Source organism: Pygocentrus nattereri, chromosome 2 (genome assembly GCF_015220715.1).
Source record: "Pygocentrus nattereri isolate fPygNat1 chromosome 2, fPygNat1.pri, whole genome shotgun sequence".
NCBI classification, from domain to species: Eukaryota; Metazoa; Chordata; class Actinopteri; order Characiformes; family Serrasalmidae; genus Pygocentrus; species Pygocentrus nattereri.
Genome location: NC_051212.1, coordinates 2,657,777 through 2,669,965, shown reverse-complemented (window position 1 = coordinate 2,669,965; position 12,189 = coordinate 2,657,777). Strand labels below are relative to the sequence as shown.

At 39.9% G+C, this 12,189-nt stretch overlaps 1 protein-coding gene, 2 long non-coding RNA genes and 1 pseudogene across 3 annotated transcripts in view; 2 read left to right on the top strand and 2 right to left on the bottom strand.

Moving 5' to 3' along the window:
- Positions 1 to 3,129, bottom strand: part of LOC108416308 — a 22,274-nt pseudogene extending 19,145 nt beyond the window's left edge.
- The window catches only part of LOC108416826 (NACHT, LRR and PYD domains-containing protein 12-like), a 578,836-nt gene that overhangs the window by 484,967 nt on the left and 81,680 nt on the right, over positions 1 to 12,189 (bottom strand).
- The window catches only part of LOC119261989, a 36,277-nt gene continuing 26,616 nt past the window's right edge, over positions 2,529 to 12,189 (top strand). Inside the window, exon 1 of the long non-coding RNA XR_005129322.1 lies at positions 2,529 to 2,693. This is a non-coding gene — a long non-coding RNA (uncharacterized LOC119261989). The remainder of the gene's footprint in view (positions 2,694 to 12,189) is intronic.
- Positions 7,800 to 10,804, top strand: LOC119261978. The gene is made up of 3 exons (XR_005129312.1): positions 7,800 to 7,990; positions 8,833 to 8,884; positions 10,494 to 10,804. It is a non-coding gene; the product is annotated as an uncharacterized LOC119261978 (long non-coding RNA).

Here is a 12,189-nt window from a genome sequence, read left to right as displayed (position 1 = left end):
TATAGCTGTGTATATATAAATATCAGTGTATATACACCTGTATATATATCAGTATATATACCTGTGTATATATATCAGTGTATATAGCTGTGTATATATAAATATCAGTGTATATACACCTGTATATATATCAGTATATATACCTGTGTATATATATCAGTGTATATAGCTGTGTATATATATACAGTGGGTTGCAAAAGTAATTCAGCCCCCTTGAACTTTTCAACCTTTTGCCACATTTCAGGCTTCAAACATAAAGATATGAAATTGTAATTTTTTGTGAAGAGTCAACAACAAGTGGGACACAATTGTGAAGTGGAACGAAATTTATTGGATATTTTAAACTTTTTTTAGAAATAAAAAACTGAAAAGTGGGGCGTGCAATATTATTCGGCCCCTTTACTTTCAGTGCAGCAAACTCACTCCAGAAGTTCAGTGAGGATCTCTGAATGATCCAATGTTGACCTAAATGACTGATGATGATAAATAGAATCCACCTGTGTGTAATCAAGTCTCCGTATAAATGCACCTGCTCTGCGATAGTCTCAGAGTTCTGTTTAAAGCGCAGAGAGCATCATGAAGACCAAGGAACACACCAGGCAGGTCCGAGATACTGTTGTGGAGAGGTTTAAAGCCGGATTTGGATAGAAAAAGATTTCCCAAGCTTTAAACATCTCAAGGAGCACTGTGCAAGCGATCATATTGAAATGGAAGGAGCATCAGACCACTGCAAATCTACCAAGACCCGGCCGTCCCTCTAAACTTTCAGCTCAAACAAGGAGAAGACTGATCATAGATGCAGCCAAGAGGCCCATGATCACTCTGGATGAACTGCAGAGATCTACAGCTGAGGTGGGAGACTTTGTCCATAGGACAACGATCAGTGGTACACTGCACAAATCTGGGCTTTATGGAAGAGTGGCAAGAAAAAGCCATTTCTCAAAGATATCCATAAAAAGTCTCATTTAATGTTTGCCACAAGCCACCTGGGAGACACACCAAACATGTGGAAGAAGGTGCTCTGGTCAGATGAAACCAAAATCGAACTTATGTTTGGCGTAAAAGCAATACAGCTCATCACCCTGAACACACCATCCCCACTGTCAAACATGGTGGTGGCAGCATCATGGTTTGGGCCTGCTTTTCTTCAGCAGGGACAGGGAAGATGGTTAATATTGATGGGAAGATGGATGGAGCCAAATACAGGACCATTCTGGAAGAAAACCTGTTGGAGTCTGCAAAAGACCTGAGACTGGGACGGAGATTTATCTTCCAACAAGACAATGATCCAAAACATAAAGCAACATCTACAATGGAATGGTTCACAAATAAACGTATCCAGGTGTTAGAATGGCCAAGTCAAAGTCCAGACCTGAATCCAATCGAGAATCTGTGGAAAGAGCTGAAAACTGCTGTTCACAAACGCTCTCCATCCAACTTCACTGAGCTCGAGCTGTTTTGCAAGGAAGAATGGGCAAAAATTTCAGTCTCTCGATGTGCAAGACTGACAGAGACGTACCCCAAGCCACTTGCAGCTGTAATCACAGCAAAAGGTGGCGCTACAAAGTATTAAAGCAAGGGGGCTGAATAATATTGCACGCCCCACTTTTCAGTTTTTTATTTCTAAAAAAAGTTTAAAATATCCAACAAATTTCGTTCCACTTCACGATTGTGTCCCACTTGTTGTTGACTCTTCACAAAAAATGTCAATTTCATATCTTTATGTTTGAAGCCTGAAATGTGGCAAAAGGTTGAAAAGTTCAAGGGGGCTGAATACTTTTGCAACCCACTGTATATCAGTGTATATACACCTGTATATATATCAGTGTATATACCTGTGTATATATATCAGTGTATATAGCTGTGTATATATATATATATCAGTGTATATACCTGTATATATATCAGTGTATATACCTGTATATATATATCAGTGTATATACCTGTATATATATATCAGTGTATATAGCTGTATATATATATATATCAGTGTATATAGCTGTGTATGTATATATATATCAGTGTATATACCTGTATATATATATATATCAGTGTATATAACTGTATATATATCAGTGTATATACCTGTATATATATATCAGTGTATATACCTGTATATATATATCAGTGTATATACCTGTATATATATATCAGTGTATATAGCTGTGGTCCAGCTGGGCGACCGTCTGCCATGATACCAGTAAACCGAATTGCCGCGCTGTGTGACGGTGGCTCCAACTGATGACGCGGAACGTTCACGGCACGCCTTTCGCTCTTGGCCACGCCCCTTTCCCCGCCCCCACACAGAGGGTAAAACCGGAGCAAAGAAAAGAGAGAAGCGCAAAAAAAATGAGGAACGTAAAACGCGAAATGCTGATCTTATATTTGCGATATATTATTTTCTCGTCACCATTAAAGACCCTAATTTGACTCCATTCTGTATTGCCGTATATTTACTTCCGCGGTGGAGCCAAAAACTTAGCGTGCGCGCTCCCGTGAGGAGCGACACAACACCGGCGGCCATTTTGTAGCTCGGAGGAGAAGTTATGATTTTATCTATTTTTCTACTTTTTTGTGTGTTTATTTTCCTTATTGCGGCTCGTTTCTCCATTAAACCCGTAAATATACATATTTATATAAAATCCGATCAGAGTGTCGCGAGCGGGGCAGTAATCAATCGACCTGGAGTTTGTGTGAGTGAAAGCGCGAGTGGAGCTGAAGGTAAAGCAGCGCTGGTCGCTGCTCCTTCAGTAAATCCAGCTTTACAGCGTTTCTCTACAGTTAAACCTGTTTAACTCAAACCTTTCAGGCCTTTCATCTCGGGAAGAACCGCGGCTCCGCCTTTCACCGCCACACAGTTTGGAGCTCGGAGGAGGAGTTTAGTCCGGTTCTGAGTTCGGATTAAAACGGGTTTAAACCGCGAGGAAACACAAGCAGCCGGTCCTGCTTTGATCTCCAGCCGATCTTCCTCATTTCTCGGATTAATAATCTCACCGTGTTGAGTCCACAGCGCTGATCTGGGGGGTCTTCTCTCGGACTCGGGGGGCGACAAGTTACCGCTACTCTCCTCAGTTACTTTCGGTTTGGTCTTCACAGAGGAAGCTGCTCTGATCACTCAGGTCCACTCAACTCCCCCCCACAGAGGAAGCTGCTCTGATCACTCAGGTCCACTCAAGTTTCCCCCACTGAGGAAGCTGCTCTGATCACTCAGGTCCACTCAACTTTCCCCCACAGAGGAAGCTGCTCTGATCACTCAGGTCCACTCAACTTTCCCCCACAGAGGAAGCTGCTCTGATCACTCAGGTCCACTCAACTTTCCCTCACTGAGGAAGCTGCTCTGATCACTCAGGTCCACTCAACTTTCCCCCACAGAGGAAGCTGCTCTGATCACTCAGGTCCACTAAGTTTTAGTGGAAGTAAAATTTCTGAAACTTACATCTTTTTGAAAACTGGGGCAGAATCATCAAAGCACTTACACTATAAAACAATTTTAGCCTGTGCAGCAACAACCACAACGCCACCTTCACTCCATCTACTGGCTGAGATTTGTTGCCAACGCTAAAAGAAATATCGGAGAACATTTGTTGTATTAAGACGTCCAACTAGTTCTGAGCAAAGTTCTTTGAGTTGAACTAACTTTGATTTCTTTCTTTAACCATTAAAGAACACTTAGTTTGTGTAACCATGGTGTTCTCTCCCGATAAACAAAGCTTTCTGAAACTATTTCCTGGAGATCAGGACTAATCCCGCCCACACGGTGGACTCAGGCCCGCTCCGGTTTAGACTTGGGACACGGCTTTCAGTAAACAGTGAGACAGACGGGCAGAGTAAGCCCAGCGCTCCCTAGACCTCCTTTCATCAGGCTCAATTCTATCAGTACCACTTCGAATGAGACCAGCCTTATAAGCGTTTTATGAATGGTTTAAAATGAACTTATTACTGGTTATTAATTAGGCTATAAACACCTTAAAGAGCATTAGTAAACAGTTATAACACATTAATAAAGGGGGAAACTGCATGAATTGCAGTTCATCTTCACACTTAAAAATGATGGTTCTTTAAGGGTTCTTTAGTAATTCATTAGTTTTTATACAAAACCATGAACACTCAAAGATCCCTGTGCATGATTAAAGGGTTCTTCACAGGTTCTTTCAGTGAGCCTCGTGATGTAACAGCAGTGGGAGTGGCCTGTGTGTTCATGTTCTGTCTCACGTGCTGTTAAATCAGATTCATCAACGTCTTCTTCGCTGGTCAGTGTTCATCCCACATTGCTTTCAGGCTTCCAGTGCGAAGTCTTATGGAAATGTAAGTTTTCCTTTGAAGATTTTCCAGACCATGTCTGAAGGATGTGGATTTTTACATTTTGAGTAGCATACTTTTGAGTATTAATGTTTGTAGTAGTATACTTTTGAGTATTAATGTTTGTAGTAGCATACTTTTGAGTATTAATGTTTGTAGTAGTATACTTTTGAGTATTAATGTTTGTAGTAGTATACTTTTGAGTATTAATGTTTGGAGTAGTATACTTTTGAGTATTAATGTTTGTAGTAGTATACTTTTGAGTATTAATGTTTGTAGTAGCATACTTTTGAGTATTAATGTTTGGAGTAGTATACTTTTGAGTATTAATGTTTGTAGTAGCATACTTTTGAGTATTAATGTTTGGAGTAGTATACTTTTGAGTATTAATGTTTGTAGTAGCATACTTTTGAGTATTAATGTTTGGAGTAGTATACTTTTGAGTATTAATGTTTGTAGTAGCATACTTTTGAGTATTAATGTTTGTAGTAGTATACTTTTGAGTATTAATGTTTGTAGTAGTATACTTTTGAGTATTAATGTTTGTAGTAGCATACTTTTGAGTATTAATGTTTGTAGTAGTATACTTTTGAGTATTAATGTTTGTAGTAGCATACTTTTGAGTATTAATGTTTGTAGTAGTATACTTTTAAGCATTAATATCAGAAGGCATTAACTCGCGCTTAGCGTTAAAGAGTTATGACATTCGCATGGCAGGGCAGCTACAACAGGCAGTATGTGACAAACATGCAGAGATGTACGCAACAGGAAACTGGCCAAGGCCACAAACTGAAGTAGGTCTGCGCTTAACCGTTAAAACGTGAGGTTTTCGTTAGAACATGAGGTTTTCACATCTATATATGGTAAACCATATGTCCATTGCACCCACTAAACAGGAACATGTACACATTTAGGTTTAGCCTATACGCACACACACATTCAGCTTCAGGGTATAAAAGGAGTCAGAACACATTGGGAGGTCAGAGCTTACTTGGAAGATACATGATGCATGTTCTCTGTTTGTAACCTCTCCAGAATTCTGTAATAAAACTTTTTGTTTCACTTCAGTCTGATCTACTCGTCTCATTTATTTTGCATCAACGAACACGCAGGACTGGTTTCGTCCACAAGGAGATGTGAAGAATCCGGACCAGTGAAATGAGATGAGAGTCGGAGCCCAGGTCTGAATACTGTGAGTAACAGGACCGTCTGCTGCGCATCACGACCTCCTCTCCGCTTATTTTCCATCCCCTGTGGTTTCCAGTTTGGGCTTCCAGTATTCCAGAACTGGGAAAGTTCATGTGAAGACTTTTCTCCACCGCATTGGAATAAAATCAAACGAAGTTCAAGCTCAACTGTGATCAGGACTTTTTTATCCGACTGTAAAATCTTCTCTGGTGGTGAAATCCGTTCCTAATGAACCGACAGAGGATGGGAATGCTGTGTGGGAATAATCTGCGCCCGGCTGATTTAAACTGCAGCTCAGTCTCGTTTCTGAATGCAGGTCAGAGTCATAAAGGCTCTCATGATGCTCGTGTGTTCACTGTGAATCACGCCTTTCAAAACACTTCTGCTTTAACCACAAAGTCCCACTGACCTGCAGGAGCTCCTTTAAGGACGACGCGCCCTGTGAATGATTGGTCTGAGTAATGACATCAGATCAAAGCTTAGTTTGAGGGCATTTGAGTCTTTTCAGGTGTTAAAGTACGTTAATCACGTCTTCCTCTCTGTTCAGGTTTGATCCAGAGTTCTGCTTCCACTGAAAAGCCTTGTGGGACCATCAGCATTCCTCTAAAACGTCTCTCTACGCTGTGTGTGAAGAAGTGAAGTAAGAGCCCAGCTTTGTTTAGGAGTGCAGTGCGGAGGCAAAGCCTGCTGTGATGTTCAGCAGCGATCACTGCGAATCGAGTCTTTCTCTCGGTTCGGCTTTCAGACGACGCTGCTTCCACATTTGGCCTCCACTACGAAATCCTGTGGAACTGGAAGTGTTATTCTAAAGACTTTCCACCACAAATACGAATGATTTGTCCAAATTATGTGGTCCTCAGAAGTGAAATGAGAGCCCAGCTCTGCCTATGAGTGCAGTATATGCACTGTAAAACATCATTTAGCCTTTAAGTTCTGATAACTTACACTCTTTAGTTACCCTAACTGTTCATATTGAGTTTTCGGATTTCAACTATAGTTCGTGAGTTTTTAGTCTTTCAACAAGTATTGTTAAGTTAATTTAATGAAGCAGATATTTTAAGGAGTCAAATGAACTTCATATTGTGAGTTATGACCATGCCAGAGATTCTCTGGCTATGTCTTGGTGTGTCACTGTATTAATGCGCCACTGAAAAAGCACTTCGTTTTGGGTTGAAAAAAGTAAGTGTTCTTTTTCAAATCAAATCAAATTTATTTGTATAGCGCTTTTTACAACGGATGTTGTCACAAAGCAGCTTTACAGGATTTCAGAAAAGACAAAGTTTCCACAGGACTGAAAGAATGTACAGAAACCCCCCAGTTGCCAGGGGCAACAGTGGCAAGGAGAAACTCCCTCAGAACTGAGGAAGAAACCTTGGGAGGAACCAGGCTCACCAGGGGGGACCCATCCTCCTCTGGTCAAACTACCTACAAGTGATTATACTACTAATATTAACAGCAGTAATATTGGTAGTAGGAATATCTAGGAGTCTATGAGAACATCAGCGTAGGGTGGGCAGCTCGTCCAAGGTGGTTGGTGGTAGCTGAGGCGTGGGCAGCTGGTCTGAAATGGGAAGCAGGAGGGCTCGGCAGTCGGTCGTCCTTCAGTGTCCAGCCGGACATGTGGGCGGTTGGTTACTCAGAAAGAAAGCAGGTAAAGGGAATTAGTTTTGTTCTATCCGTTTGTACATAAACAGGGAATGTAAACATTCCCAGAGTGTGGCTAACGACTCCGGCAGATCTGACTATGACAGCTTAACTAACAGGAGAGAACCAGAAGGACACACAGACACGGCAGCACTCTGAGACAGTCTGGCATCCCTCCGCTCCACCGTCCACAAACCTGAGTGACCGCGTGCGAGCAGCGGGACGACAGCACCAGCGTCTCAGTTTACTATAATTCCCTGTGTCCATGGACCCCTGGATCTGCTACCTTTATCTAGGGGGAACATTTGCTACCAAAAGCTAAACTGAACAGTGAGTTTTCAGCCTAGTCTTAAAGACTGAGACTGTGTCTGAGTCCCGAACAGTTTCTGGAAGATCATTCCAGAGTTTGGGGGCTTTATAAGAAAAAGCTCTTCCCCCAGCTGAAACCTTCTGAATTCTAGGAACTATTAATAATCCAGCGCTCTGGGATCTGAGTGGTCGTGATGGCTCATAATGAGAAATAAGGTCTTGCAGGTATTCAGGGGAAAGACCATGTAGGGCTTTATAAGTTAGTAAAATGATTTTATAATCAATACGGAATTTAATAGGTAGCCAATGAAGTGATGATAGCACTGGACTAATATGCTCTTTTTGATAGTACGTGTCTTACAAATATTCCAGAAGCAATAATAATTTAAAATACAGAAGAAGTAAATCACAAATCGAGGATGTGCATATTAAACAACTATTAACCTTGGGGAACTAATCTAGGCGGCGGATGAATACATGTGTAGAGCGGGACCACGAACGCAAGCACAGCCCAGCCAGAGGGAGAGAGACCGCCATAAAGCGGCGTGAGGTAAGTGTGGAAGCAGTGAAGTGTCCGTTACGTTGAAAACCTTATAATCTTATAATAAGTCTTATAACTGAGTTTTCTTGCACCTATACATGCAATAAAATTATCATGTGGTCATAAAAAGTTTACAAGACGCCAGTTCTATTAGCTTAGCCAAGTTGTAGAAAATGGCTGGCTAAAAAGTGGTCGGGCAAACCAAACTCTAGCTAGTTAGTTAGCTAACTAGCTAACGCTAACTAGCAAATCTATTATCAGCCAGTTCCGCCTTTTGCGCAGTTTCCTTAGATAAACTAATGAAATTGTCATCTTGTACATTTTATTAACCTTAAGACCAATGTATATATTATCAGCTTCTCTAGCTAGCTAGAGACTGGTAATTTAGCTAGCTATGGGACGTCTTCCCGCCCATTTTAGTCTCAGGTGTAGCGAGTGAATCAGTGTATTTCGGCAAAACCACCATCTTTTATTATTTTACTCTTTTTATTGTTTTCTTGCTGAATGAACGAAAATAGCTTGTCTAAACATCTTGTAATTGTTACGAACAGTCCGAAAATGTGCTTTCCCACTCTAGAAAAAAACGAACCATGGTGCAGTAGATTCAGACCGAGACAGCCACCTCTTCATCATGGTTATTTGTTCCGGGTTTTGGTTAGCAATGACTGTGAGTTTGCTTGAGAACTTGCTGGCTAGCTATGTACTTAGTTAGCTTACATGTATTTCTGTCAATTAAAGATTGTTCTTCTTTAAAATAATTTATTCTTACTCTTTCCATTGTTTTTGTGGCTAATACGACCAAATGAATGTTTCCTGTATGAAGTTCTTATGTGTAATTTTCTGTTTTACAGGTACAAATACATTTTTAAACCCAGGGACTACAACTGTGGATGAAGTGGAGTTGTAAGTTTTGCAATTTTGTTTCATATAATGAAAGAACTATTGTGAATCACTACAAAGACAAACATGGACGTGGAAGACGGGGTTTCAGCTGTATTTACGAAAACCCCATGTTGAATTTGCACAGCATGTGAAGAAACACCGAAAGGAAACCAATGCAATTGCTAAAGTTCGCTGTGATCATCTGGTCCCAAGACTGCTGGAGGTGTACAAAGCAGCAGTACTGTCTGGAAAGAAGATTTTGGACTGCCTTGAGAAAGATGTAAGTGCAGGATATGATGACAGCCAATGTGTCGTATCACGCATCTTGTTTCTCACAACATACGGTTGCCATGGTTGCTGTGTTTATTAGAAAAATATAACAATTATCAGCTATTTGCAATAAACCAAACAAGCAAGATCAATTTAAATAGCCCAGAACCACTAAATGAGCAAGTGTTTTCTCCAAATTTTAGACAAAATGACACTTTTAATGACTGCTGCAATTTTAACAGCATCCATTTGTTGGGACAAAATGTGATGCCACCTTCTTGCAGCATTCCTTAGGAATCTGCCATTTCCTGATGCTTAAAAATCCTTTGCTGGGATTTAAATATTGTTGTAAACCCATAAATAATTGGAGACAATTGCCCATGAACAAGGGCTACTAGGGTTGTTCAGGAAAGCTGCCAGGTGTTGGTGTCACATTTTGCAGTTGGTCATAATAGAAAAAGGGTGCTTTTCTTTTTTAGTACTAAATAAACTTGTCATGAAGGGGTTAAATAATTCTAACACTGCATTTGTCAACAATTGCCATTTTGTGTTGAATTTGGAAAACATACTTTTTACACAATTGTGTTGAGCTATTTAAAGTGTCAGAAGATCCAGCAGATGTCATCAGGATTTGTGATGTAAGAATATAAATTTATATTCTGTACTGACTGCATTCATACAGGTGCATCTCAAAACATTTGAATATTATCAAATTTTATTTCAATAATTCAATTCAAGTGAAACTCTTAAATATCAAATACACAGAATAATTTATTTTGAGCGCTTATTTATTTGTACTGTTGATTATGGCTTACAGCTAATGAAAATGTATTTTTTGCTGTGTGGACAGGTGCCAAATTAAATCTCTATCTCCATAAAGCTTGTAAGCAGAGGGGAGCATAAAGTGCTTTAAAATTTCCTGGTAGACACTGCACTGACTTTGGACTTGATATAACACAGTGGACCAACACCAGCAGATCACATGACTCTCCAAACCATCACTGATTGGTGAAACTTCACACTAGACCTCGAGCAGCCTGAACCGTGTGTCTCTCCACTCTTCCTCCAGACTCTGCTCCCTTCATTTACAAATGAAATGTAAAATTTACTGATGGTCAGTGATGGTTTGGAGAATCATGTCGTCTGCTGGTGTTGGTCCACTGTCATATCAGGACTATGCAGTATCTACCAGGATGTATGGAGCACTTTGTCTTTTGACAAGCTTCATGGAGATGCAGATTTAATTTTCCAGCAAGAGTTGACATCAGTTTGATAACGTTGCTTTATTTGAATTGCCCCAATAGAGTGTTATGGGTTGTAGCTACAAAATGGTGACGATTTTATTTTTCTGATTTTGAAGGCTCATGGTGAGACATTGGATGTGGCTATGAAGGGGATGCAAGTTGGCCTCCTGATAGGCCATGAAGGTGCTCTACAGGATGCCTTTCCTCGGGATATCTTCAGTGTGGCAGTTGTGGTGGAGGAGACCATTGTACTACACAACCTCAAAGATGCGGCATGCAGCTTTGCCATGTTTATGGGCATCATATATTGTGTGAATCTTGAATATACACAAGCTATGAAGTATTCCTTTGAGTTTTTGCAGCGAGTGGTGATGAAGGTCAAACCAGACCAAGCTTCTGCACGAATACACGGGCTGAGAAACAAACTGTTAAGTCTAAGAGCATTTTTGCACCTGAAAGTCTGGACCAAAGCCTGGACCAAGGTTCATATTTTTGTTGGATTGTACATTTAGTCGGTTAGTTGAAGTCTCTGGTCATTTGGAGCGTTTTTGCACCTGAAAGTCTGGACCAAAGTTCATAGGATTGTGCAAATTTAGTCGGTTGGTTGGTTTTACATTGCAGTTTACTTGCACACAGAATAACTTTGATGCAATTTGTCATCATCTACGTGGGCTGTTCCGTCCTATACTTGACATTGATGGGTTTGTAGAATGTTGTTATTCCAGGAGTTGCCTTTCCAAGCCCACACTTGCCATAATTCAACTCCCTTCATGTGCAGGTGTGTCCCTCAGCAGAATGAGCCTAACAAATTCCTTGGATTTGTTTTATTTATTTCTGTTAATAAATAAGGGTTAATATTTTATTTCTGTGAATTGAATTACAGTAGATACAGGAGGCTCGACTGTAGGTGTTTGTGACCGTACTGCTGTGTGACATGCTTGCACATGAGGGAGAACTGAATGTCAGCACAACACAGCTTCTTTTTCATGTTTTCTATTGTTACAGTTTAAAACAAACCTGCACTTACACAGGAAATTAAGACTGTTGACATGTATTAGGCCACACATAAAATTTGATCAATTATTCTGGCATACATGCGTATCTTTTATACATGTGTATTCAAGTACTTTGGTACCATTATACATGAACTGTTTTTGTGTTGTGATTTTCTAGTTCTTTATTGTATATTCAATGTTTAATCCAAGAAAATAAAAATGAGATATTGCCTCAGAAGTGGTCTTTATTGATGTAACTAAGATTCACAATTTAAAACAATAAATGTTTGACCATTATGTTAACTTAAAAAGTAATGTCATTAACTTGTAACTGTAAGTTGAAGCCAGTAAATGGAACCAGTAAACACACCTTGTTTTAGTAAAGCCGAACTAAACTTTAAGTCTTGAGTTGAAGTAAATGGTAATAATGATTTCATTTAATTTAAAACTTTAAGGCAGCTTTTGAACTTAAGTTTTTAAGTTGAAGCTGATATAATTTTTTACAGTGTACTCCCTCCAATCTGCTGGGTTCACCCCGTACTCACTGAGCATGTGCAGCAGCGTAAACCGCCCCCATAATCTTTTCCTTTATTTATTTATTTATAATTATTATTCATCTATTTCTTTTCTTTTTAATTAATGTAGTTTACTATAATTTTCTGAGGAGGTTAATATATTTTTTTAGAGTGGATTACAACTTATTTGATCATTAATATTTTGAGTGGGTTACACCCCGATCTCTTCAGCAGAGGAGGTCTTGGAAGGCTTAGTGAACGGCAGACCTGGTTACTGTTTCATAGCATCTCTGTGCTAAAAG